At 40.6% G+C, this 26,033-nt stretch overlaps 1 long non-coding RNA gene across 4 annotated transcripts in view; it reads right to left on the reverse strand.

Annotated features, from left to right (window-relative positions):
- LOC134547278 (uncharacterized) overlaps positions 1–26,033 on the reverse strand; it is a 124,747-nt gene that overhangs the window by 96,781 nt on the left and 1,933 nt on the right. For 3 of the 4 annotated variants that reach the window (XR_010079430.1, XR_010079432.1, XR_010079429.1), the window contains exons 2-3: positions 10,448–10,525; positions 8,607–8,729 (exon numbers count right to left, since the gene is read on the reverse strand). This is a non-coding gene — a long non-coding RNA (uncharacterized LOC134547278). Of the gene's footprint in view, positions 1–8,606; positions 8,730–10,447; positions 10,526–12,372; positions 12,472–26,033 lie in introns of all 4 variants that reach the window. The other variant, XR_010079431.1, reaches the window with a different exon arrangement.

Genomic DNA, 26,033 nt, shown 5'->3' on the forward strand with positions numbered 1-26,033 from the left:
ACAATTGTTGTTTGATTGTTCAGTAGAACCTGGAACTCAGTCCTCCAAACACATCCTTGGCTTCAGGTAGGGTTGTTATCTGCCTCCTTTCCAATCACACTGCCCAGTTTGGCCCACACATAGACTGATCAGTGCAGGCACAGATCGTGCCTGCACAGCAGGCCTTTGTCTGAAGTGACTTGGGGTTTGTATTTCCAAGGTAGCAACCCTAGATGGAGCAAGAAATACTCTTTCCTGGCAGTGTTTTTCTCCTTAAGATGGCAGCTTGCATGCCATTATTTTTAAGGCAGCCCATTGAAGCCGGCTGTTGCTTTGAGACAAAGCCACAAGGAAGTGCTGAATGTGGTTCCTGGGTAAAACACACCATGATTTCCCACCAGACTTGTATTACAGTAGAGGTTTAATCCTCCCCCAAAAGATACGTCTTTCTTGAGTCTCAGTTCTGACCAGTAAAAGATGGGTCATTCAGAATTAAAAAAAAAGAGAAAACAGACATGGCTCTTTGCAGTTTGCAGTCCTGACAGAACAGCCTCCCCAGCCTCTGGGGGATCAGGTAACAATGGGGTTTGATAATACTGCCGGAGTTTATTTGAGGGATGTTGACAAGCCTAATTGCTTGGCAGCTCCGAGCAGCTGTAGGGCCCCTGGCTGGTCTGAGGGGGGGAGCATTAACTCTTGGTTTGCCTGTGGGGCAAACATCACAGCCAGAACACTGCCTGAGAGGGGGTTACTGTGACACTGGGCTGTGAGAAACACTCTGAGAAAGCATTTGAGTCTAAATCATGGGAAGTGACTGAGAAAGACACTGAGAAAGGCACTGAGAGGATGTAAGAGTAGCAGAAGGATGGATAATGTATTTAAATGGATAGCAGGTCTAGGTGTGGCCTTTCTGCATGTGTCCTCTGCACATTTAAAGTAATGCACAGCAGTGTCAGTTCTTGCAATGGAAGCTTTTTCCTGTGTTATCCAGATAGTTTCCTGGAAAAAAAAAAAGACCAACCAAGGCAAAAAAACCCATGACAAATCATTTCTCTAACAGAGACAATGAGTGATCTTCCCTCAGCAGTCTCTCCACCATTAATTTCTACTTTTCACTGAGCTTTGACTTTTAAAGCAAATTCTACTGAGAAACAGAAGCGAATGGGGAAACATACCCAACATCATCATTGCTGACTGTGATACAAAACATTGCAGATGTGAGAATTTGCACCATTTCCACTCTGTGTTCTAGCTCACTGAAAATGGGTCATTTGCAAGTCTAGCAGCAGGTATATGGCTGTAACATGGCAGGGTAAAGTTATTTTGGGAGTTGCAGTCATGTATTTCTAGATTATTTTAGTGAAAGTGAAGTCCCCATTTTGCATGACAGAGGTGGTTTTGCAAACAATGTAGTTATCTGATGTGGAAAATAAAACACACAATTGTGCAATTGTTTTGGAACACAATAAAACTGTCATTCTCATTAGGCAGTGACCATTTGATACAGAAATCCCTGAATTATGTCTTATAATTCTGGATTAGTACTTGGCATTTCACCCTTTCATAGCTTGTGCTAGCAGAAGACTGAACAGCCAGAATTTTCGCAGAAACCAAGAAGCTTGCATCTCTTCACCATCCCTGCCAAAAGGTTTGCATGGTGTCTTCCATACAATATCTTCCTTGTCTCAATTCTCTGTCAGTTGGGATACAATCCTTAAAATTTGGCATGCAAGGGCAGCTCCAAGTCAGCCCACTTGGCACAACCACCCAAGGCCCAAAGGATTTCTAGGATTACTATCTTTCAGAGAGACCCCAGCTGTGGCACACAGTGCTATGATTTCTTCCTGCCATGTATTTAAGCTGTCCACATATCTACCTGGTCCAAAACACGTGTGCCATCTCTTAGTTAAGTGTCAAAAGGAAGTATATTCTTTTCCTTAATTATTAATCAATTCTTCTCCTTGATTTCATATTTATTCAAGCATTTAAAATAGTGTTCTGAACACATGCCTACAACATTTCTTCATGAAATCAGGAATTTCAAGTCTGTATTATCTGTATGCTCTGCTCATAAGAAAGATTTTAATTCTTTTTACTGGGCTTTAGTGCAAAGATTTCTAAAGATGAGCCAAAAACCCTAGGAGATCTGTGATCCTCAGATTTCTGAGGAATGCCTAAGAAAAGTGAACTGAAAATAGTTGTATTTTCTTTTGTAAGCACCTAAACATTCAGCAGAAACATTTTCAAGGGTTACAAATCGGAATCTGTTGAGAGCTCCTGCTTTAGTGTATTCTTTCTGGGAATGCAATGCAGACACGCCTGACGAAAAGATGACTCCCTGAGCTCTGAGAACACTGAAAGCTTCCTTTGCACAACTCATGTGACTTCTTTGTGTTTGTCATTTGGCTTGGATCAGTGAATCCCACACAGTGCATCATTTCTGATAGGAATGGCCAGAAGTGCTTATATATCAATCCACACAGCCTGCTATTCAGGGAATATTTTGGCCACACCTCTCTTTGGTGCAGACCTTCAAATTTTTCCTTTGGTGATTTGCAATGCTGACTTTTGTTTTCTTGGCAAGGTGTAAACTCTGAATAGGAGTTTTTTAGCTGTACATCAACACATTAAAAACAAAGAAATAATTCCCAGTACCCATACATGAGCTAAAGTATAGGAGGGTTTTAGACAGCTAGTAAACTCAAGTTGCTTTTACAGGCTTTAATGGCTAGCAAGATAACTGTTCATTATGCACTGGAAAGTAAAACATGCCCTCCTATCCCTTTTAAATAGTCTCTCCTTTCATCACTTCTATCAGAGAAGAATACTTTGTCTTTGTTTACAAGGTGCCTCGTCCTCTTAGAGTGCTCAGAGGATTGATAAAAGCTAATCAGCTCCAGCATTTAAGATACAGTAAATGACACAATTACCATCTGTGTATTAATGTACATCAAGGTGATTAATTTGATTTTCTTCCAGTTCAGTGAAAAAGAGCACAGTAAGGTAAAAGTGGCCGTGGATTCCCTTCCCAATGAGTATTTTCTCCTGCAGAATTCTTTTTTCATCTTAGATTTTTTTTTTTTTTTTTTTTTTTTTTTCTAATGCAGCTCTTAATTTCAGACCACCCTAGATCGTGAGGCACCCAAAATGGCATTTATGCCAAGATAGTGGAAGGCCACAGCACTCTGCCAGCAGTGTCCATGTGATTTCCAGGGCACAGTAAAAGCCCACAGTGCTACGTAGTGCCCTGAGGACTCAACACGAGCTGCACATTAAAAGCAATGCCTGCTTACTTCTACTCCCTTAGGCCACAAACAGCTTTGTTCCTAAGTGGCATGTTAAGGACAAATAACTGCTTAAAACATTTCCAGGTAAATACTTTGAGGCAGCACTAATTTGAAACACCAGAGATCTGCTCAAAAATAACCTGAACACCTGTGTGCAAATCTTACACCTGGCCTTTTATCCTAATGTGGTTTAGAATCGGTTGTGGATGCCCCATCCTTGGGAGGGTTCAAGGCCAGGATGGATGGAGCTCTGAGCAACCTGATCTAGTGGAGAGTGTTCCTGCACATGTCAAGAGGATTGGAACTAGATGATCTTCAAGGTGCCTTCAAACTCAAGCCATTCTATGGTTCTATGATTTGCAATTCTTCATTTCAGTTGACTCATCCAGACAATGAGGACAACCATAACAACTCCTGCAACAGCCAAGGACCACTCCAGCCTTCATTTTCTGGTGCTTATGAAGGCCCTTAAAGGCATGTGGTTGAAGAACAACTGGAGTTTTATTGTGTCATTAATTTGCCCTTTGGCCTTGAGCATGTTATTTACATTCCCCTGGTATCTTGAGTGAAACGCTTGAAGGCAAGGGGTTGCTGATGGATGGATGGATGGATGGATGGATGGATGGATGGATGGATGGATGGATGGATGGATGGATGGATGGATGGATGGATGGATGGATGGACGGATGGATGCATGGATGGACTGGCCACAGACTCCACCCAGAGCAGGGCAGCTCATTACAGTTTCCCTCTGCAAACATAGTTAAGGAATAGCCTTAAGTGGACAAATCAGGCACCACAGTCTGCCTGCAATCCCCCCATGTCCCGGCTCCCCAAAATCTGCTTACACGCTTCAGAGAGAGGAGCTTGCTCCTAATGTCACGCTCGTGTCCCTCCGAACTAGTTCGTGGCGCTGCCAGCAGATGTCAGCAAGCGATAATAAAACGCAGTCCCGAGCCCAGCAGCGGAGCGTGAATTTGGGGTTGCCTGTACCCAACCCGCGCTGCGACCTCGGGGCATGCGAGCCATCCCATCTCCCATGGCATCGCCATCCAGAGCAGGAGCCGCCACTGCCTGCAGCCGCCTTCAGCTGCTCTGTGTTGGCGTGATCCCCTCCTGAATGCGCCCCGGAGTGAGGAAACTGCGGCGATGCCCACACCAGGCCACCCGGGAAAAGGGTACTGCCCAAGGGCACGGCGGGGGAAGGCAGCAGGGCTGGTACTTTCTCACTAATAAATGAAATGTGCCCAAAGCAGCGGTGCTGGGAAGCCCTTGCTGGCACCTCTTGTTTTGCCACGTACAAATAGGCAGCATGACACTGGATCTGCCGACAAGCCACCGCTAAAGAGGAGCAGAGAAAATAGCAACAGAACCAAACCGTAAAGCTCTATCCCCAAACTCTCACTGTACAGGTTTAAGAATCACTTCAAGTGGCAAAAGAGCATCACAGCAATCCCCTTATAATGGTGCTTATATCACTCTGACATGCTTTTGTATAGGTATAGGTTTAGATTTTAGTACGGCCAGAGCCAGAAATGGAAATGGAATACTCAATACTCAATACTGATCCCCTTCATAACCTCAAATGGATCTGCTGGCACTTCTCAGAAACACTATTTAATGTAAGCAGGAAGTTTCATACCAGGATTTTTTATCAGCTGTTGGGTATAAGAGGAGTTTAGTTCTTAGTGTGGTTTTAATGCTTCAGGCAGAAAAACAGATCCCAGAAAAACATCCTGCAAGTTATTTGCTGGCTACTGACTCAATCCTGGCCTCACAGCTATTTGCTGACTACTGACTAAGTCCTGGCCTCACTAACAGAAATAAGGGTGACGTAGCAAATTCTAATTCTTTGTGTACTTCTTGAGGAACAACTCATCCCCTCATCAAGGAAACTGGAGCCGTGTGTGTTGAAAAAGCATGCAGAAAATTGCTGTCTGTTTGCTACAGGAGGTTGAAGCAAAGTATCACAATTAAGCTTGGGGTAACCTGTGTTTGCATCAAGCCCTAGAGGCTTTCAGGAAAGCAGAGTGAAATCAGTGTCCTGCTGCTGAAGTTTTGAGCAAACCACAGAACCCTGGAAGCAGACAGGTCAACACACACCAACAGGCAGCACTGGGTTTAAGTCTTCTTTGTGGCTCTTTGGAAAAATATATACTTTTCTCACTCAGGGCCACACATCAAGTTGTTACTTAGATTTCCAAGCTTTACAGGAAGACTGGAAGGCATGTGATTAAATCAAACAGATTACAGAAGCATTTGATTAAAAAGAAATTAAGGAAACTTTTAACAGAATTAAAAGGCAGCATCATTAAATTTGAGCAGCATCATCTGGTCTGGTACCTTTTGCCTAACATTTTTCTTGTTATTGGGCTTTCTTTTCAAGTCTCAACTATCCACAAAGAAATCTTTCTCACATAGTTCAGCCCTCATATTTCACTGAATGTGTTTGTCTGTGCTGGATAATTTACATTTTTTGGCTCTGGTTTTAAACCCATTTCAGGTGGTTTGGAATTATCTGAGCCTGAAAATGGATTGGAACCTATGCAGAAAAATATGAGTATGCCAAAAGCTTTGCCAGTTCTGTCCCAGCTGTCTGAATTGTCACCAAGCACAGAAAATACTGTCCCCAAAGGAATTGCTCCTTGATATTTATAGGCTGCTAAAGTGAAGCAAAACCAAACCCTTCTGCGCTGGTCCTCTCAGGGAATTTTCCAGGCAGGCATACTTCATCTATGTTCAAACCAATGAAGAAGATGGATGAGAATAAGAAGATGGGAATTCATCAATGCAAATTCTAGATGATGTCAGGAAGTTATAAGAAATTCCCTGCTCATAATCTCTGTGTGGGAGGAATAGAGGGGAAATAGGCAATGTGGAGATGGGGTTGGAGATCATCTAGAAATACCTGTGCACTGTATTTAAGTCCCTTTGGATGGACCAGAAAGTCTAAAGCACAGGTTACAGAAGCTCCAGAAAGACCTATAGTTTCAGGAGTAAAGGCTGTAAGAACATTGCTGAATGAGATTTACAATATCAAAGCTGGAAATTAGGAAATTTGGTTTAAAGACCAATTTACGGTATCTTACATCTTAATAATTGCAGCAGCTGATTCTTCAGATTTCCATGGTAATAAAGATTTACCCAGGGCCAAAAGATATCACTAGCATTAATGTTTACCTCAGTGAAACCAGGCAGAACAGGTTCCCACGGAGCTTAACTTGATATTTTCCTTTATGCTACATTGCTATTGCTACAGTAACCCCAAGAAAACACGACACCAAGGGTGTTTGCACAGGTGTATTTGTTATTGCAGGGTTTCTCCCGAGGGCTGCAGCACAGAGGAGCAAATGCAGGTGCTGGAGGCCAGCAGGGTCTGACACCTACAGCACAGCTCCCTGACATCCCACCCTCTCCCCTGCCCCTTACCTTCCTACCAAAATACCCCTGGGACTATTTACTGCAAAACTCTGCAAGGGAGGCTGGAATCTGAGAACTTTACTGGTGCCAGTGTGAGTTTTTCCACAGGGTTTCCACAGGGTTCAGATCCAGTCCTGAGGTCGCTATTCACCTATCCAGATTATTTGCTGTAAACTTAAACATGTACTTGCAGGATTAAAGCAGATGTTTCAATTCTGTGCCTGAACAGAGAAGCATTTAAATGTGTGCTTAAATGATTTGTGGAACTAAGGCCTGGAAACCCCCAGTTTCTCCTCAGCATAAAGAAAGAATCAACAGGTGACATGAGAAGTTAGTCACGAAGTTCAGAGAATTACCTGCAAGGAAATTCAGGGATGAGGAAAGTTTTTTTAAAAAAAAAAGTAAACAAAACAAACAAACGAAACAACAAACAAACAAAAAAAACAACCAAACCCAAAACTCTTCTCTAGCACTTCATTCTTACAGAAAACATCCATAGCTTCCAGAAGAATTTAATCTATTTCCCAGTATCCACCAGAATAGCAGTCTTTCTCAAAACACCAGCACAGATGCAACATCTGATGTGATGTTCTGACAGTGCAGGAAACAACCTTTGCAGTCCAGCAGGAAAAAGGTCAGATCCTCTTGTCCCTCTTTCTGCTCAGAACCCTCAGAAAATGCTGCTGTAAGAACTCTGCTCAGGTGTGAAAACTTTCCCTGTCCCACGACTGTTTTTCTCTCACCATGAGGAGATGGATCTACCTCAGCTAGTAAAGTTCTGAGCCCAGTCAATGTCTGGAATGGTAATGCTGAATATTCAATATATTCTTTTTTAAGCATTTGATTCTCAGCTTGTCATGTTCCTTCTCCTTTAATTACAGACATAAACTGGAACTATAAGTTATTTCTCAAGTCCAGAATCATATATTTAAATTTTTAGTGGGATGTTTGTTACCAGGAGGAAGACTCACACAGTTTCAGCATTTCACACAGTTCCTTCTAACTTATGATAAGCTATGATAACTCTCTTCACACTTTTCAGGCCTCTCACTGTTCCTTTCTTTGTCTAGTCATATTTCTCTTTCAATGACTCAGTTAACTCTGATGGAAAGATCTTTCAGCTGTTTTCCTCACTCCTGCTTTATCTTTTTTTTCCTCACTGCTGCTCTATTTTTTTCCCAGACAAAACAAGGGTACAGCCCAGCTGCTGCTGCCCTGTTCCCAGCAGCCCATTATATCCAGGAAAGCAGGCATTTAGGAGGCATTTGGGCAATGTCCCTTCTCCTGTGGAAAAGGAGGCACTCATGGTTTCTTAAGAATTTTCCAAGGGTTACCAGAAGTCTGTTATGACTTCTGACCACTCTGGAGTTATCCTGAGCCCAAACCCCAGTTCAGGAAGGGGCAGCACAGGTCCTTTGGGAATCCCAACACTCCGTTTGTGTGCACTTGAGGAAAAATAACTCAATGTGCCATAAGACATGGAATTTTATGATTATAAGCAATTTTAGTGGGAATCCAACAGAACCATGAATGGAAAAGGGCTACTTGGGGTACAGTAATATTTTCCATCAAGCAGTTGTTATCAAATGGATGGAGGTGTTGCTGTTTGATCCTCATACTGCACACTCCTCTTGGATTTTGCTTGTGCTAAGCAGCAATCCAAAAATCTTTTCGGCTATGTTTTAGGAGGTAGTACAGGTTCAATATGCACTTTTGAATCTAAAGCAGTAAGAAAAATTATTACTTGTGATAACTGTAATCCCACTGCAAAGAAATGCTGGAGAGATTGTAATATTTACCAGGAAGGTGAGTATTGAGAGAACTGTGGCCAGAACTGAAGCAAGATCAAAGAGAAAAGACATCAACACTCATTGAGGCATTGAGATTTATATCATAAACCTGACATAAACTGGAATTTACCTAAGGGTCTGAAGAAAAAATTCATTCCTCCTTAGAGCAAAGCTGTCTATCCTCTCTTCATCCCATGTCATAGTGAGTTCTGTGATTCCCTGAACAGGTATTTTTAAAAATACATTCTTCATCCTGTTTATAGAAAAACTAACATTTAAAACTTGGAAGAAAATGCAATTTTCTGTGATTATATTCCTTGTACAATCTCAGACAGCTTTAAAATTATCAAAGGGGTAGTGAAATATAAGCAGCTACATCAATGCCTTGACCATGCATCTGTCTAAAGATTACAAATGAAGGTAGAACATAGCCATAAAAATATGGATTATGGACTCATTCTTCTAGAGGACACTCAGCTTCTACAAATTTCATTAAGGGTTAGATTGTGATACTCTTATCAGTTTCAAGTGATGTCATAATTCTTCATTCCAATGGAATAATTCAAAGAGTTAGGTATTATGCAACTTGAAAAAGGTATCACAATCTAACCTTAAAAGCTGAGTGCTCTCGATGCACACTGGAACCAGGCTCCTAGCCAAGAAAATGAATGTTAGACTTTTGAGGCAAATAATATTCTTTGTTTTACAAAAATTATATTTTCTACCAAGATCGTATGAGAAATTTCTTAACTTATAGACTAAATCCTCTGAGGGGAGGGAAGAATAGCTCCGGTTTCACTGCCTAAGTGTCTGTTCCATTTAAAGGATATTAGCTAGCCAAATGAAAAATGCATGAATCAATCAGCAACAAGGACCTTGATCTCTAAATGAGACAATGCTGAGCTTTGAGATTTATGGTCTTGCTTCCAGAATTCCATTATTTGGAGGAACAACAACAATAACAATGGGAGATGACATCAGAATAACGCGTGTTCTTCTTTTCTTTTCCTTTCCTGTTGATCACAAGATGCTGACTTTGTGCCATTCACCCGTGTCAGATGAGTAAATGTGCAGTGCTTTAAAACCTCACCAGATGCACGCTCAGTTCAAAATAAAATGAGAATATCTTGAATGGAAGGGCATTGTTGCCACTTGCATTTTGCACTCCTAATTAGTTTATCCACTGAGCAATCAGCTATTTCTTCTCTTTGGTCTTTTTTTCTTTTGCAAACAGAACTTGTTTTAATTTTTGCACAGAGAAAACGTACTGCTGGGAGTCATACTTCACTGGTGTAAGGCAGACAAGAATTTCATTCTAACCACTCATGATTCTTGTTTTTGTTTCCCTATAAAACTGCAGTTGCCCCTCGATTTTTTTATATCTAAAGTGCGTGAACTTCCTTCAGACAGTGCCTGGCAAGAGCTGCCATAAGAGGCTTAAATGCTTCTGCCATAATACCAAAAGTGAGAGAAGGTAAGGAGGGGATAGATTTACTGGAGGAGGCAAGAGAGGCTCTCATTAGAACTATCTGGACACAGGAACATTCACAGCTTATTGTATTTTGCAGTAAAAACATGCACACGTTTGAAAGTCACTGTAAAGATCAGATTCAAACTCAGCCCTAAACTCTCTCCAGATGAGGGGATTTAGAATTTGTTCAGTGCCTTATCTTGCATGAATGGCTCCTTTCTGGGGCTTTCTCCCTTCTGCAATTATCATGGCATAGCTCAGGCAGTGAGGCAGGAAGGAAGGGTAAAGGATATATCAGAGATATGAATGCCCTTGCTACCTTACTTCAGTAACTTACAGGTTATCCAAACCCTTGATACAATTTTAGAACACGTCAAGCTAAACAGGTAAACCACTTTCCCTGATAACATGATCCTCATTTGGGATGGCAGTGAGTTTAATACAGAATACATCAAGTTAGGGAGGTAAAGAAAGAATTGAATGACTTGAAATTCCCTCACCTTTCAGGAGTAACTCAGTAACTGGTTATCTGCAATGAAAATGGCGTCCACAAGGAAATCATGGTCCTGCATACCAACCTGTGTATAGAAAAAGGTAAATTTCAGTGTTTAACTGCAAAAACAACCACCTCATTGACCTGGAATCTCTTCTCAGCAACTTTGAGCATTCTTTTGCAAATAAATCAGCATAGAACATTATTTACTTATTCAACTAGCAGAGAGAAAAACCCTCCAAAGAAATTGGTGTATATGCTTGCCAACAGAAAACAATGCCTATTGGGGTGCCATCTCCAGTAACATGAGCAAAAATACACATAAATCTTAGACCTGAGGTGAATCTAGTAATAGAACTGCTAGTAAATCATTACTTCTACATTACTAGTTGTCACATTGCTGTGAAAAAGTGAAAGTGCTGATCATCCAACTGCAGCAGTGTTGTTTGTAGCTATGAATGTATTTTGTGATCTTTTTGTGATCTTGTTCCTTGGAGAAAGATCTAGTGTGCCACAGTCAGAAGAGTCTCCAGTTCTCAGTAAGGGATCCACTCCTCCTAGTAGGAACACGAATGAAACCAACAATGATTTCTTCCACAGATTATTTAAACTAATATTTTAATCCCCTTTCAGCCTCTATATGCTTATCACTTATTACTTTTGCATTTGCTTTCCCAGAAAAACATCTGTTTACCATCTCAGGATACATTTTACAGAATTTGTGATGAAAACTATGAGGAGAAAACAACTGCTTTCCATACTTCTGACATGATACAAAAGCCATTGGAGTCAACATAGGAATTTCCCACTGGCTTTCGTAAGTTTAGGATTAGACCATTTTAAAAACAAGATTTATGTTTAAAAAAAGACAATGGAAAACAGCCACGGAAAAATTTGGAAAATATGGTGGCTAAGAAACCAACTGGCTTGGAAAAGTATTAGATTCAGTATTAAAAATGTTATATTTTTTTAAAAGGCAGGCATGCATTTTGATACTTCAAGTAAGTTATTATCATTATTTATATATTATCATTACTGGGGGTGCTTGCTTAACATGAAATTCTTATGTTTTCAGAGTTCACTTGCTCCTGCTGTTTATAGCAGCAGTTTGCTGAGACCAGCAGTCCTCAGGTCATTTATTTCAGACAAACCAACCTCTCCCTGTCTGGCTGCCACTGCTGTCCTGAGTGATGTGGCTACATAGAAGGCACCTCAATGTAGGACATCATGGCATTGTCTGTGCTGGTTAGTTGATGACTCACTGCCATTTCCAAGGAAATGAGTGACAGAAAAACCCTGTCCTTGTACCTCATACATGCCCAGGTGAGAGGTTTCGGAGAAAGAGAGGGTAAAGGAATGGACTGTACTCAAGCTCAAAATTAATCTGTAACTTTAAGAAAAAAAGATCCCCATGCTTTATGGACTTGAGGAATTAGAAAGTTTGCACAGCTTTGGGAAGAAAAACACAACTCAATGTGAGGGGAAACAGTAAATGCAAGCTAAAACTAGTTCCCATTTTGTGGGAAAGTCTCCTTTTTTTCTGTTTGTTCTGAACAGAATAAAATTTCTTCCCAATTTTTCCTTGAAGTTAAGTGCTAACAGAGAAAAAATATTTAAGATTATCCCAAATGCTTTGCTATGACTTTGAAAATTTTGAAGTGCTTGAATTAAAATGTATCTTGAAATTAAAATTAAAATGTAACATCTTTAATTTGATCAGGAATTTTTTTACATTTTTCTTGTAATGTGATTTCAAGGAGTTAATGTTTTCCCCATATAGTTTTCCTGAAAAGTTCCTGACAGGCAGGGAAAATAACTGAGCACAAGTACCACAGAGTTTTTAAAATACACCCCACTGCAGCAGGTAACTGCATGTACAATAAGGCTTTGACTGTGCTGTTCTAACCTGCTCTCAGCACAGAGCCTCTTTACCTGCCTTTGTTGCTCCAAATGTTCTTTTAGACGGCTAACCTGAAGGCAGGGTCCTTGTGGTCCTGTGATCACACTCCTTTATTTACCAATAGATGTCTACTGAAATAAAAAATAAAATAAAAATTAAAGAAAAAAAAATTAAAGAAAAAAATGTTACTTCAGTGGCCCCCTGCAGATGGAGGAATCTGAAGTTAGGTTTCCCATTTCAGCACCACATTGTCCTAACTTACAGTGGCTCTTCTGTTAGCTAAGAGCATCACCCAGCTTCCAGCAGGGCTACAGCTGCAGGAAAGGACTGGCAGCTAACACAGCAATGAGTAAGTATCTATTGAGATTCACTCATTACTATTAATTTCCTCATTGCTTCCAACTGATTCAGGAACTACTTATGGAAATTCTTCTTCTTCTGTCTTGCTGAAATCCAGCGCTGTTGCTGTCAAACCTGCCAACAGGCACAGCAATGCTACTGTGATAAAATAAGTCCAATTCTATCCCAATCTTGCTTTCCTAGGGAAGAACAGAACTCATTAAATAATTATCAACTGTGACAAGAAAGTAGCTGGCCAAACACTTGCTGCTAATCTAGGCATGACAGCAGGACTATACCTTTCAAAGCAGTAATTAGTTAGATGAACAACAACATAAGTACCAGACAATGACACGGAAAGGACTGTCCCTAAAGGACAGATCCATTATTCGTAGGGTTCAGTGTTTGTGTGACTTATGAATGTTATTTTGCAGTATAAAATTACATTTCTCCTCTGCTGCCTTTCTCTTTGTTTTCTGCACAGTTTATGGAAGGGGACAGAGAGAAAATCTGGAGCTGAAGCCATGAGAGAGCAGGTGGCAGAAGCTCTGCAAGACCTTCCTTAAATTCATGAAATGAGAGTGGGTGGATAGATTTCACAGTAGAGCAACACCATCAGCCTGCACCCCCGTCTGGTGTGGATAAGAAATCTGGTACTTGCACGCTGTGCTTGTTTTATGCTCAGACTGATACTCACCTATTATAGATTTGTAGATAGGTCTGGTAATCTTTGTGATTTCCTTTCTCATCTCAGCAGATTCTTAGGTGGTGTAAATTAGTGTAACACAATTGAAGCCAGCGGAATAAAACAGATTTATCCCCAGCACACACCAAAACAGCAGTAAGTGCCAGAGGTGTTGTCCTACCAGCTAAGAGAAATCACAAACCCAAAGTGCAGCCACTGAATGTAGAAAGCAGGATTACGATCACACCGAAAGTCAAAGCTGAAATTACACCCAGCCAAACTTGTTTTCAACTGGACTGCTCCAGTGCTTAAAGTTAAGTATACACATAAGTGTTTGCAGGATTAAAGCCTTGGTTTGTAATGACAGAGCAAATCCAAATAGAGATGGATTAGCTGGCAGGGGGCAGGTGAGGTGGTCAGAGGCACATGCAGTTCATCATATGGCTCTGTAATTTACGACGCGATTATCACAACTACATATTTGGTGTGGGGATATAGATATACATGCACACATGTATACACAGAGCCAAACTTTACTGGCACACAGGCCCCACAGTCTTTTCAAATTTAGACTCTGGGCTGCACTTGTTCCAGGACTGTGTGTCTATTGCCAACACACTGAAGCGCCTCAGGCTTCAGTCTGATTCTTTGTTTGCTTGCCCATTAAAGTTCTTATCCCACACTCCCTTTTGGCAGAAAATTTTGTTATTTCTGCTTTATGCTGGCCTAGGCCCTTCTCTTGCCTCTGTTCCTATTAACCTATAGCAGTGACAGCCAGGAGCAAACTGAAGCAGCTGGTTGGAGATGCTACTATCAGACTGAGAAACAGCTGTTGTGCAGAGGGGCCACCCTGAAAAACTTCTATTGCAGTATTGCTGGGTTGTACTTTGGCCATTGCAGTTGGGGAATTGGGGAAAGAGAGCACTTTCATTTTCACATATTTAATTGCTGAAAAATGTAGGGGTGTGTGCAGCATCTTTATTGGATGTCACAGAGAAGTAATGCTTTCCAGGTATTTTTTGGCACTTCGCATGATTATCCTCTTACTGCCAGCATGGAATGGCCCCATGTTGCAACTCAGTGTGCAACTGACTTCCAATTTTTCTGTTTAAATTAATATTTACCAGTTGGTTATTTTTGGCAGACTTTTATTGATAGCACTGATTCAAAACAAATAGCCAGATTCTGGCCTTGGTTACAGACTATGACATTTGGCGTTAACTCCGCTTTTACCAACGCCACCAAGGGCAGCCATGGTCCTTTTCCTGACTTTTTTGTAGCATGACCTTTGCTCTGTCCTTGCCTTTAGGTAAGAGTTGGGCTGCAGTTCTAACTTTGAATAAGTTGGGATACAACACTGAGTAGAGCCCCAAAATGCATTGATTGGGCACTTCTCTAAGATAAATAATTATCAACTGTGACCAGTTGCAATAGTCCCTGCATCTTACCCTTCAGCAACCAGTCACTTCAGAGTGCCATTGTGTACGTGCAGAAGGAACTCTTGCAAAAGCTGTATTAATTAGACCTTCACTATCAGCCAAAAAAATCAATTACTGGAGTACTTTTGTATCCATCAAAAATCAGGTGGATTAATCACTTCAGATTTATTTTAGTTATTTCTCAACTAAAGATGTAGCAGTCATTGACCAGGGCATAGAACCTACACTGTAATTTGAATAGACTCGGAGCAAATGAGGTACTTGGAGAAGCTGCACAGAATTTTCTGCATGTTCTGCTGTATGTTTGCCTCCACACCTCTGTAAACGTGCAGCATTCCAGAATCCAGGATGTTGATACGAGTAAAACCCTCAGCTATGTCTAGAGGAAAGCTATAAAATGGCATGGCAGTGCCTCTGTAATTGTCATGTGAGCCTAAGAACAGTTGCATTCAGCTCACATTAAGAGCTGTACTTCGAACCACATTCCTGTTTGCCATCTTAAGGGTGGGAAACTGCGGGAAGAACAAAGTCAGCCACCAAGGCTGCCGAGCTAAGTTTGCTGTGACATTGATAAATATTCAAGCCAATGTCTTTCAAATGTTATTGTGAATCACCTTTCCCTCCTTCCTTCCCCTGCTTCAGTCATCTTGCTGGCTCAGAATATTCACCTTTGTCTCAGACCTCAGCTGCCTTCACTTTATTGCATATGATTGCTATTGTCTTTGTCTCTTTTATCCGCTTCACTGTGTCTCATTTTCCTAAAGTATCTGGCACCCACTTTTCCATAACACTGTTCCTTTGTTTCAGGAAAACATAATTTCAGGAGGCAGCAGAAATACAGTTCCAAAGGCCACAGGGTGACATCCTCTCTCACCTGATCTTTATTCATATTGAGGTTTAATGGTACTTTTTTTTTCCATTTCTCAAGCACCCTGCAACACCCTTCCTCCCTGACAGGAAGGCACATTTTATTTCTCATAAAAATGCTTTCCTACCAATCTTCTGTTCTTCAGAAGTTTCAGAGACCTTTCTGTTAAATGCTAGTTTTCTCATGTGGATGGACCTGCTGACCTGCTTGTGGTTTATTACTGTTTTGACACTTTTTTCTCCTTCCTAGATTTGGAAGAACTTAGACCCTTTTGTCATTTCCAATTCCATGGAAATATTGGAGTCCATCTTGGCTTCAGCAGCAATCTTCCCAAATTCTGTTTTGATTACTGTGGTAGGAGTAATTGACAATTCTAAATATCTGACCTGTTTGGCTTTCTAAAAGTAATATTTTTAACATAATACCACTAATCTTGTGTTTGTGGCTCATACATAATCAACCTGCCCCGGATATCATCAACACCACCAAGAAAAAAAAGTTTAAAAAAAAAAAAAAAAAGTAGTTTCTCTCATTTCTACCAACTCAGGCAAGGATGCCGTTATGCTGTCCTTTATGTACACTTTCTTAGCTCCCTGGTGCACTAAAAAAGGGCCCTCAGTCCATTGAAATAATACAAAACCTCAGTTGCTGATGGTAGTGGTATGTGATTTCCTGTGTACGTTTTACACCAGAAGGTACAGTGCCTATTGTACGTCCCCATTTAGAACTCAAACACAATGGCTCGTGCAGCTGCATGGTGACCTGCCAATAAAGTTTAAGACAGCATAGACTTCCACATGAATCTGCAGATTAATGAGACAGAGAACTATCTTCTTTTTTCCCCACAAAAGGCTACTCGTGCATTCAGAATGTGCTGCAGACTAAAACCAAAGTTCAGCTCGCCACAGGAGTAGAGAGAGAAGAAACACGCACAGGATACACTCAGAAACAGCCCAGCCCTTATGGAAAACTCCTGTGGAATTTAACACAAAACGATACCCTTTCTACAGCTTCTTTTTTTTTTTCCCCTACCATCCTATAGCTCAGATACCTCTTCTATTAAATTCTATACAATGGCTAAAAAAACTTCATATAAAAGATATAATGCTCCATAGGTTTTAGAGTAATTTTATACTGTTCTGTTACATTTCTATAGGACCCCCTTGTTTCTATTCCAATTATGTTACCCAGAACTTTTCATAAAAGGCCTACCTTAACAGGTCCTTTCCCTCTTTCTGCTTTCCTTTAACAAAATATGTAGCAATATACACTACAAGGTGTGTTTCTTACAACTCCATGATTTTAGGCATATTAAATTCTTATATGTGGCAAAAGCATTATTTGTCTTTTGGCTAGGAAGCTTAGTAAATTAGTGAGAAATCTGTCAAAGCCAGACAAATATAAATTTACAACTGCCTTCTCATCTGATTAGGCCAATAAAAGAACACTAGTGTAGAAGAGGGAGAAAAAAATGAGCTTTCAATCTTTTTTTTTCCTATAATTTTGAAGCAAAGCCCAAACTATAAACACTTACAGAAACCTTTCTTCACAAATGTCCTCTCAGGACTTTATACTAAAAAGTGAAGTAAGTAGTGCAATGGTTAATTTAGTTCACAGAGAAAAGTCTTCAGGAAGTGTTTGGCTCATCAAAGTCCTAAAATTATGATGTAATTCTTACATATCTGTCTTTCTGGAATACAGTGGCTTTGCCTTGGGTGTTAATTCATTTCCGTTTCCAAAATAATTTCCATGATTTGGGGCTGCTTAATATTTGTCAGTGGACAAGGACAGCAGGTACTTCAAGGATGATCTGATACTTTTATAACCTGAAGGTGCTAATCCCCTGTGGAAAGATAGCTCAGACTATTGTTTGAGCTAATAATTAGTGACCAGACTATTCCAAAATGGACTAGAGAAATAACAGTAATACAAATAGAATTTTTCATTCAAAAGTTGACTGTGTTATAACACTGGATTCCCTGTTGGCATGGCCATGGCTCCAGACACAAAACTGTCTTCACATACATCGTTCAGAGGGAAAAGGAACACAAGATATTCCGTATGGCCTTATGATGAGCAATAAAAATTACAGCGACTAAAGACATGTTGTCTAAGAAATAAGTGTCATTATTCACTTTTTGCATTTATACAGCTAGTGATCAAAGTAAATAATTCCACATCCACTAAGGCAAGTGCTGGGTATATTAAGAAATGTATAGAAGACTGAAAGTTAAGGTAATTGAACCAACGAAGGTTACATGGTCTATTTTTTTTTCTCTTCCCTAAATTTCACAGAGTAACCATGTTTTGATCTCAGAGAGGCAGGAGATGGAAGGTTAAAGCAAAGTGGCAAGATTTAGCTTATCAGTTTGAGACAAGTATTTTCAGTCACTGATTCCTGACACAAGGATATCCTTGCCAGTTTTTATGGCTTGAAGAGAAGGGACTCCAGAAAGATTTGATAAAATGAGAATGTCTTTAAAAAGGACCTATAGAAAATACAAAAGAGCAATCCTCCTTGAGTTTATTAACTTCATTTATTAAATAACAAATTTGTGTCAGTTTTGACTCATCGAGAGCTTATTTTATTTGTAAGAATGCCTTTGATGGTGTAAAAAGGTCTCTGAATACATGAATCATGATTCAATACCATCCAAAGCATCATCAGATGTCATAAAAAGGGATAAGTTCAAATTCCCTAAGTGTTAAGGTGGATTGTGTATCCACTTATTTTTATTATCAAATCTTTATTTCATTCCTGAGATGACAATATTATGTCTTACTGCTTTCATGATTGTTTCAATTCATCTAGTTCCTGCATACATTTCAGGACTTTTCCTTTTTTATGTAACTCCTTTGAGAAGCATTTTTGCATTGCCTCACTTTCTTTCTTTTCCCTCTTTAAGAAAGTTTTGTCCCTGTGGATTTTCTCTGAAGATGTTTTAACTGATGAGCTGTGATTTCAACCCTGTTTCCCAGACTGACTGAGCAGTGGAGTCTCGTTCTCTTTGTGAGTGTGTTTGCTGAAGTTGGTACTGTGGTCCAGCCGACCACAGTTTTCAACTCTCATTACTGTAATCCCAAAGCATTTCTGTTCTCTTTCTTTTGTTCCTGAAGATATTTCTTGAAGTATGGAGAATCCCTACTCCCCTTCTAGCGCTGGAGGAAAAGTGTCATATTAATCTTTGGGAATGCAGATTTCTGTTCCTAGTTTTCTAGTGTTTGAAAAAATCCTGACTTTGTTGACATAGTCATATTTTCTGGGACAGAATTTATGGTTGATGTATTTGTCCATTAATTCCTGGTTTTGGTTTTTATTATTTTGATGAAACAGAGTAAAATAACATGTAAATACATCCCCAAAGTTCAATGAGGCCAAGAGCAAGATCCTGCACGTGGGTCAGGGTGATCCCAAGTATAGACTGGGGCATTGAGGGATTTGGAGCAGCCCTGCAGAGAAGGACATGGGGGTGCTGATGGATGAGAAGCTCAGCATGACCTGACAATGCAGCCTGGCAGCCCAGAAAGCCAACTGGGCACGGGCTGCATCAAAGCAGCGTGGGCAGCAGGTCCAGGGAGGTGACTGTCCCCCTCTACTCTGCTCTGGTGAGACCCCACCTGAGCTGTTGTGTCCAGCTCCAGGGCCCCCAAGAAAGAAAGGACATTGATCTGCTGTAATGAGTCCACAGGAGGTCACAACAATGATCTCAGGGCTGGAGTACCTCTGTTATACAAAGACAGGCTGAAAGAGTTGGGGTTGTTCATCCTGGAGAAAAGAAGGCTCCAGGGAGATCTTACAGAAGCCTTATGCATCTAAAGGGACCTAAGAGACCTGGAGAGCAACTCTGTATAAGGGCAGGTAGAGATAGAACAAGGGGTAATGGCTTTAAACTGCAAGAGAGTAGGTTTAGATTAAATATTGGGAAGAAATTCTTTACTGTGAGGGCAGTGAGGTACGGCAACAGGTTGCCCAGAGAAGATATGGATGTCCCACCCCTGGCAGGGTCCACGGCCGGGCTGGATGGGGCTCTGAGCAACTTGGTCTGGTGGGAGGTGTCCCTGTCCATAGCAGAGGTTTGGAACTAGATGGTCCTTACAACCCAAATCATTCTATGATTCCATGTAAACAAAACAAGGTATTTTTTACTTTCATTTAATATTTGCACCAAAACTTTGAGAAGGTCTAAACCCATCTGTATTACCCAGATCAGTTGCAGAATAGCCTCATTTTTTCTCTAGTACATTGGCATTTTCCAAATTGTTTTCTTAGAGAACAATTTGCTTTTCCATCTGGTCAATCATATCTGCCATACTGGTCCCTTTATGCGCTTAGGCCCTGAAATTCATTTGCCCTCTGCAGTCCAGGTGCTCCAGCTCCATGTATGGATTCTGACAACTCCAACACAGCCTTTCTTTCTCACCCCATTGAGAGGCTTCTCAGTGATATAAACCTCCAAGGCAGTCACACTTAAGATAAAAGTTCTTGTAGTTTATTATTATTATCATTATCATCATCATCATCATGATTATTGCTATTGCCATTCTCTTAACCCTGAAAGCTAATAGGCACTGACAATGGACAAGGGAGATGTGAGTATTTATCTAAAATGTACTTGTCTGTATACTTGGCACAATACTCCACAGTGAATTTTGAATTGGAATCCCTGATCGGTTCACACTTATTCTGTCTCTGTTCTGGATCATTCCAAGAGCATCCCCATGCAATGGCTGCGTGACAGATGGTTCCCTCCAGAAAGCATTCCCAAAGGCAACATGGACAAGACTGCACCGTATTATCTCACAACATCCAGCCCTTCAAGTACTCCCTGTGCCACATCCCTGAGCTCACAGAACTCTGCTCCTTGCAACAGGCACCACAGAGGCTGCAGCTTCAGGGACACGTTATTCCATACAGAGTGAGCACACACCACAAACTAAGACTGCTCTCCATGGCCAAAGGCTCACTAGGCCATGCCCAGAGCAAAACTCCCAAGTCTTGACTACATTTTTTTTTTTCTTCAATCCACTTAGTGGATGCCACACATGCTAAATGATCTCCACAAAAAACCAATTGTTTCAAGTAATCAGAATTCCCAAAGCCACTGATTGTAATAAAAATACTCTATAATTGACTTAATTTCCAAATGCAATCTGGTACCTAATGCAGAGGTGGAAGAACACCACATTTCCATATAAACACATCTGGAGGCCTTCCAGCTGCTGCTGGTGTGATACTTCTCACCGCAGTGACCCTCTACAAATATTTTGTACTCTGCTGGACCAGGTTTCATCTTTCAAGAAGTAGAAGTACCTATCTTCTCATGATGGATGGTGGTTCTTGTCTCAGCAAAATCTGTGTGTTGTCTGCTTCTATCCATGAAGAAAAGCAGGCACAGAAGGAAAAGCACAAGAGGTGGTTGACAGAGAAAACACCAACAGTGTGGACATTAATTAGCCTGCTGAAAGATGGGCTCCTCAGTCAACAGGGAATCATACCCTGTAAGAGGGAGCTGATGTACTTAAAGAAGGCTCTTTGGTTTCCAGAATCCATCCACTTAATGCCTTTTTTTTTTCATTCATGAAATTAAACCAGGACAGTAAGAAGGTAAAAACAATATTAGTTACAGTTTTCCCTCCTTCCTGCTATTACTCCATTTTGTTGGAGAAGAGATTAGAAGGAGGAGTAGTGGTCTGCAGTAAAAAGGAAGAAAACGGAAAAATATGACACACAAGAAACTGAAGATTAAGACAGAAGTATATCCAGTGAGGAAAAAAAAAAAAAAAAAAAAGAGTATGTGAAGTACATTATACATGGAAGAAATCCCAGCAATGGAGTTTGCCAGGAACTAGATGAAGGTGGTAAAATCATTAATAATGAAGAAAGCCATATTCAATAAATATGTCTCTCCTTGATTTGGAAAAAGCAGGATAACAGCAGTATCATATCAGGCAGCCAAAGCCTTTTTCAGTCCATTAGTAACCAAATAGGATGTTAAATATCTACTTGCAATAAAAACCTGTAATACATCAGGCCCAGATAACTTGCACCTGAGGAGTCTCAAATAGTTGGTAGAGGAGATTCTTCCTTCCACATGTTAATTTTTAATGGGTCTTGAAATAACACAGAAATTCCAGAAGACTGGAAGAAGACTGATGTTTTCCCAGTATTCAGCAAGGACGAACATGATGACCTTGGTAAATACACGCCAGTGAACCTAACTTCAAACTGGAGAGGAGGTGAGGGGGGAGCAAAATAAAAGAATATGGGATTCAACTGATAAAGAATGAAAGGACAGGAAGTAATTAATGCCAGTCAGCATGGTTTTATGGAAAATAGGTCTTGTCAGACAAACCTGATTAGATTACAAATTTGGTTAAAAAGGTAACTGCCTCAGTGTGATATACTGAGACATTTGATTTAATTTTGCAAAACATTCTGATTTAAAAAAAAATATTGTACAGCCTCGGTGAAATGCCCCCTAGCAGAACAATGCTTTTATTAAGCAGCAAATCTCAAAAGTGTTTCATCTCTGAGAAGTCATCACTGAATATAGATATTTCTAGCGTGGCTGGGAAAGGGTCAGTCTTAGGCATGGCATTTGAGCAGTTTTGTAGCTGAGTTAAATATAAATTACTCTTGATTGTACCACTAATGCAATCTTTGTAGAAACAAATAGAAAAGTAACCAATATGTACATAGATGTGATGTTACATCTTTATATAGCGTTGGTGTGGCTACTGAAATACTTCACAGTTACAGTGATCGTATGTTTCACAATGCCGAAAAAACCCCAGAGGTTTAAAGAATAGCTGCAAAACTCATTGTTAGAACTGAAGAAAATGCCTTACCATGAGAACTTTAAAGAATATGGAGAGATTGCTTGGTTACAGTGAGTAAATACCTCCATCAGCAGAAAAGCAGCTGACATACTTTCCTTTTTCAGCACCCCCAGTGTGCTCGGAAAAAAGAGTTAGGTAGTCTTAGGGCCCAGGTCACCCTGAAGGGTTTCTGTTTCCACATCAGTAGCAGGATAGGTTAAATACAGCCTGGTGGCAATGGGGTGTCACTCATGTCAGGAGGGGTGCCTGACCTACTACACACGGCAGCACTCGTGTAGGTCGTCTGCATCTGTGAAGGCTCCAAGATTTTTCTCTTGCTTGTAATCCCTCTCCAAGTAAAAGGGCAGATAAAATGACCCTGGATAACTTAGAAAGTGTCCTGGCCAATTATCCTAGGGAGCCTCAAGGAGTTATCAGAGGATCAAAGACCCTTCTCTAGTCTTCAACTCAGAAAAGTTGCAGCTAGACAACAAAAGGAGAGGCAGGGGAAGAATGTGACAACTTAATGATGCTACAGTAGCACCGAGTAAGATCCTCAACTTGAGCAAGCAGGGGCCACTCCTTCAAAGTCAGTGGAGAGATGCTAATTTACACCAATGGAGAATCTGACATAATATGTTTTTTTATTTGCTTGAGTCCTGCCGTGGCTCCATAAGCAAAGGTTAATGCAGGTCTGCCAAGGGCAGGCTGGAGTTAACACAGAAAGGCAGTTGTGAGGTTGCTGATTCTGATAAAAGCAAATTGTGAACTGCAAGCATCTGAGTGTTGAGTGTCACATTCACACCTAACTGCTGCCCTTGCCTGTTCCCCACAGTCATCCAGCTCTGTCATCACGATATGTTCCTGAAACCACATTTGTGCTGCTGTCACTTTTTGTCTTTGGAAATTTGTGTACAGGCTTTCTATAATGACATACTAAAAATGCTTGTAAACTTCAAATTAGTGGATTACAATATGTTTAACCCAGGCAAGTCACTTCCATATATTAGGCAGAAACTTAAGTCTTCACTTCCTATAGTTCTGCACTTGTGGTAGGGATGTTAACACTGATAAAACTGTAGGAGTAACCTGATAGGTGAGGGCAATCAGGAGTTTGATCCTTTCATAAAAAAAAAAAAAAAATAGGAACCCCTTTCTAGATCTCTGGGTCTTTCAAGTCACAAGGTCTCTAAAGAGAAGAGTCAGAAATCTCCATAGGGTTGTCCATCTTCTCCACTTCCACCAGTCTTCTTTGATTTGGAACAAAGTTCTAACTTTTAACAAAACCATGGCATCTCTAGAGTATTTTTGTCTGTGTTTCAGTAGTGGGCAATGTCAACACTGTCAACATGTCAACAATTAGTGGCACAGATGTAGAAGATAACATGAGGACAGATTTTGAATGTCACGCCCAGGCCCCTCCAGGGCTGGGAGCTGGGAGCACATCTGCCTAAGAGCTGCATCGGTGACACACCATCCTTGCAGCCCCCCCTGAATTCTGAACACACTGCCATCCCTGAACTTCCTCTCACCTTGTAGGTTATTTCCTAAAAGTGATTAACTGCACTTTTCTTCTTTGAAAGGCAGCATTTCCCAGCTCCTGCTGAATTTTTACATTCACACTTAATCTCTGGTTCACAACAAATAATGCACTCGCTGAAAAGATGCAAATCTGAACCCAAACTACCCATAAATTATAAAGATACCAGAAACAGCTGCCTAGCTACAGCAGGACAGAGTTTAGGACAAGCTATGAAATCTACCCACAAAACCTATTAAACCAGCTTATGCTGAGTTTTTTGTTACTTAACTGCAATGTGAGATGTGCTTCCAGCTGTATCTGCTGCGAGTACCTGTACTAGTGAGCTGAAAGTAGCTGATGGTCCCAAAAGGTTCAGGGAAAAAAAAACAAACAAAAAAAACCCCCACAAAGGATAAAAAAGACAAGGTTACTATACCAGATCTCTCTGGAAATAATTGCATTAAATATAGAAAAGGTTATATACCGTTTCCTTTGTCCTTTCTCTCCCCATAGGCTGCTGGCCTATGATTGTTTCTTGTACCTACCCTGTAGCTGATTTTATTGTTTATTCCTAGCTCCCCCTCCAGTTTGCTCGGGGCCCTGTGTCTTAGCGAGTGACTCCCTGCTCCCTTTCCAAGTTCAGAACCTTTCTGGCTAAAGTCTGCGGTGACACGTAACACAAAAAGACAGCTCTGGGCACAGGGCATGCAGCCGCTCCTGGAGAGCGCAGGCTGCGGTTCGGCGGTACCGTTTCTGGAAGAGTAAGTGATTAAGCCTAACTAAAAGTGACTAACAGGGATGGATCTTTTCCTGTCAAACACACAAGGCTTTCCATAGAGCAGCTCCAAGGTTGTGAGTGAAGGTGAACAGCTCTGCTTCTAAAGACTCCTTAATTTTAAGAAATTCAAAGAGCTGGCACGACACTTTGTTCTGTGACTTTCTTAAACCTATTCCCTACTTCACATCCCTTTCATGAGCCATCATCTTTCTTATTTAAAGCAGGACACAACGGAAGTTAAAAAAAGACAGAAGAGATGAGAAGTACAAGTTCTGAAGATGTAAGGGATAATTTAACAAAGTATTTCATCACCCAATCCTGCCAGGTCCTCAACATGTTCTGCAGGCATGGACTCCTCCACTCATCTTGTGAGCAGCGGGGAGAGAGAGCACTCCTGTCTTTTTCTGGTTGCAGGAAGCTCCCTGGTGTTTACTGTTCATTCAGCTTTTGCATGCATATTTATACGGCTAAAGCCTTCAGAGTCTTCATGAATTGATTACCAAGCCTGTATTTTGCAATAACCATTTTTTATTTAGGCATTCATACTGATTCATAAAAATCCACGTTCAGATTTTCTGATGAACATGGTATGAAAACACAGATAAAATAGGGAGATCCAAAAGAATATGTTTTATTTACAGGTTTTGTATAAATACAGAAACAGGGGATGGGATAAATACTCTAACAAAGTAGTCACCAAACTGTTTTCATTAATAACTTATCAAACCAATTTTATTTTTGAAAACATCCAAAGGAAGCTACAAGCTATGCAGGCAGCTGGTTGAATTTCTCCTGGAGGGTTTGAATGGGACTGCAGGCCGGTGCTGAATTTCACTCTTGTGAATAAATCCACACATTATCATTTGGAAAGCAATATTTTTCAGGGTGGAATAAAGCCTGTTTAGTAAATTATTATTTTTGTTTTTAAAACTAAATGACTCTTTATTAAAAAAGAGACCTACTGAAATTTGAATTTTTTGTCATTACCTGAGGCATAATCAAATTGTCAGCTGTTTTACAAGGGTGATAATGTGGAACAGAAGTGTGGTAACATTTGCCATCATTCCAGCTGGTTCCCTCCAAAAGACACCTTCTCACAACCTTCTCACCAGTGAACTCACATGAACTTAGAGAAGCACAAGTTATTGTTCAGAAGTGATACGATAACGAACATCATAGAATCATTCAGGTTGGGAAAGACGTCCAAGATAATTGAGTTGACAGATATGAGTTGTTAGACTTA

The sequence above is a fragment of the Prinia subflava genome, chromosome 2 (assembly GCF_021018805.1).
Source record: "Prinia subflava isolate CZ2003 ecotype Zambia chromosome 2, Cam_Psub_1.2, whole genome shotgun sequence".
NCBI classification, from domain to species: Eukaryota; Metazoa; Chordata; class Aves; order Passeriformes; family Cisticolidae; genus Prinia; species Prinia subflava.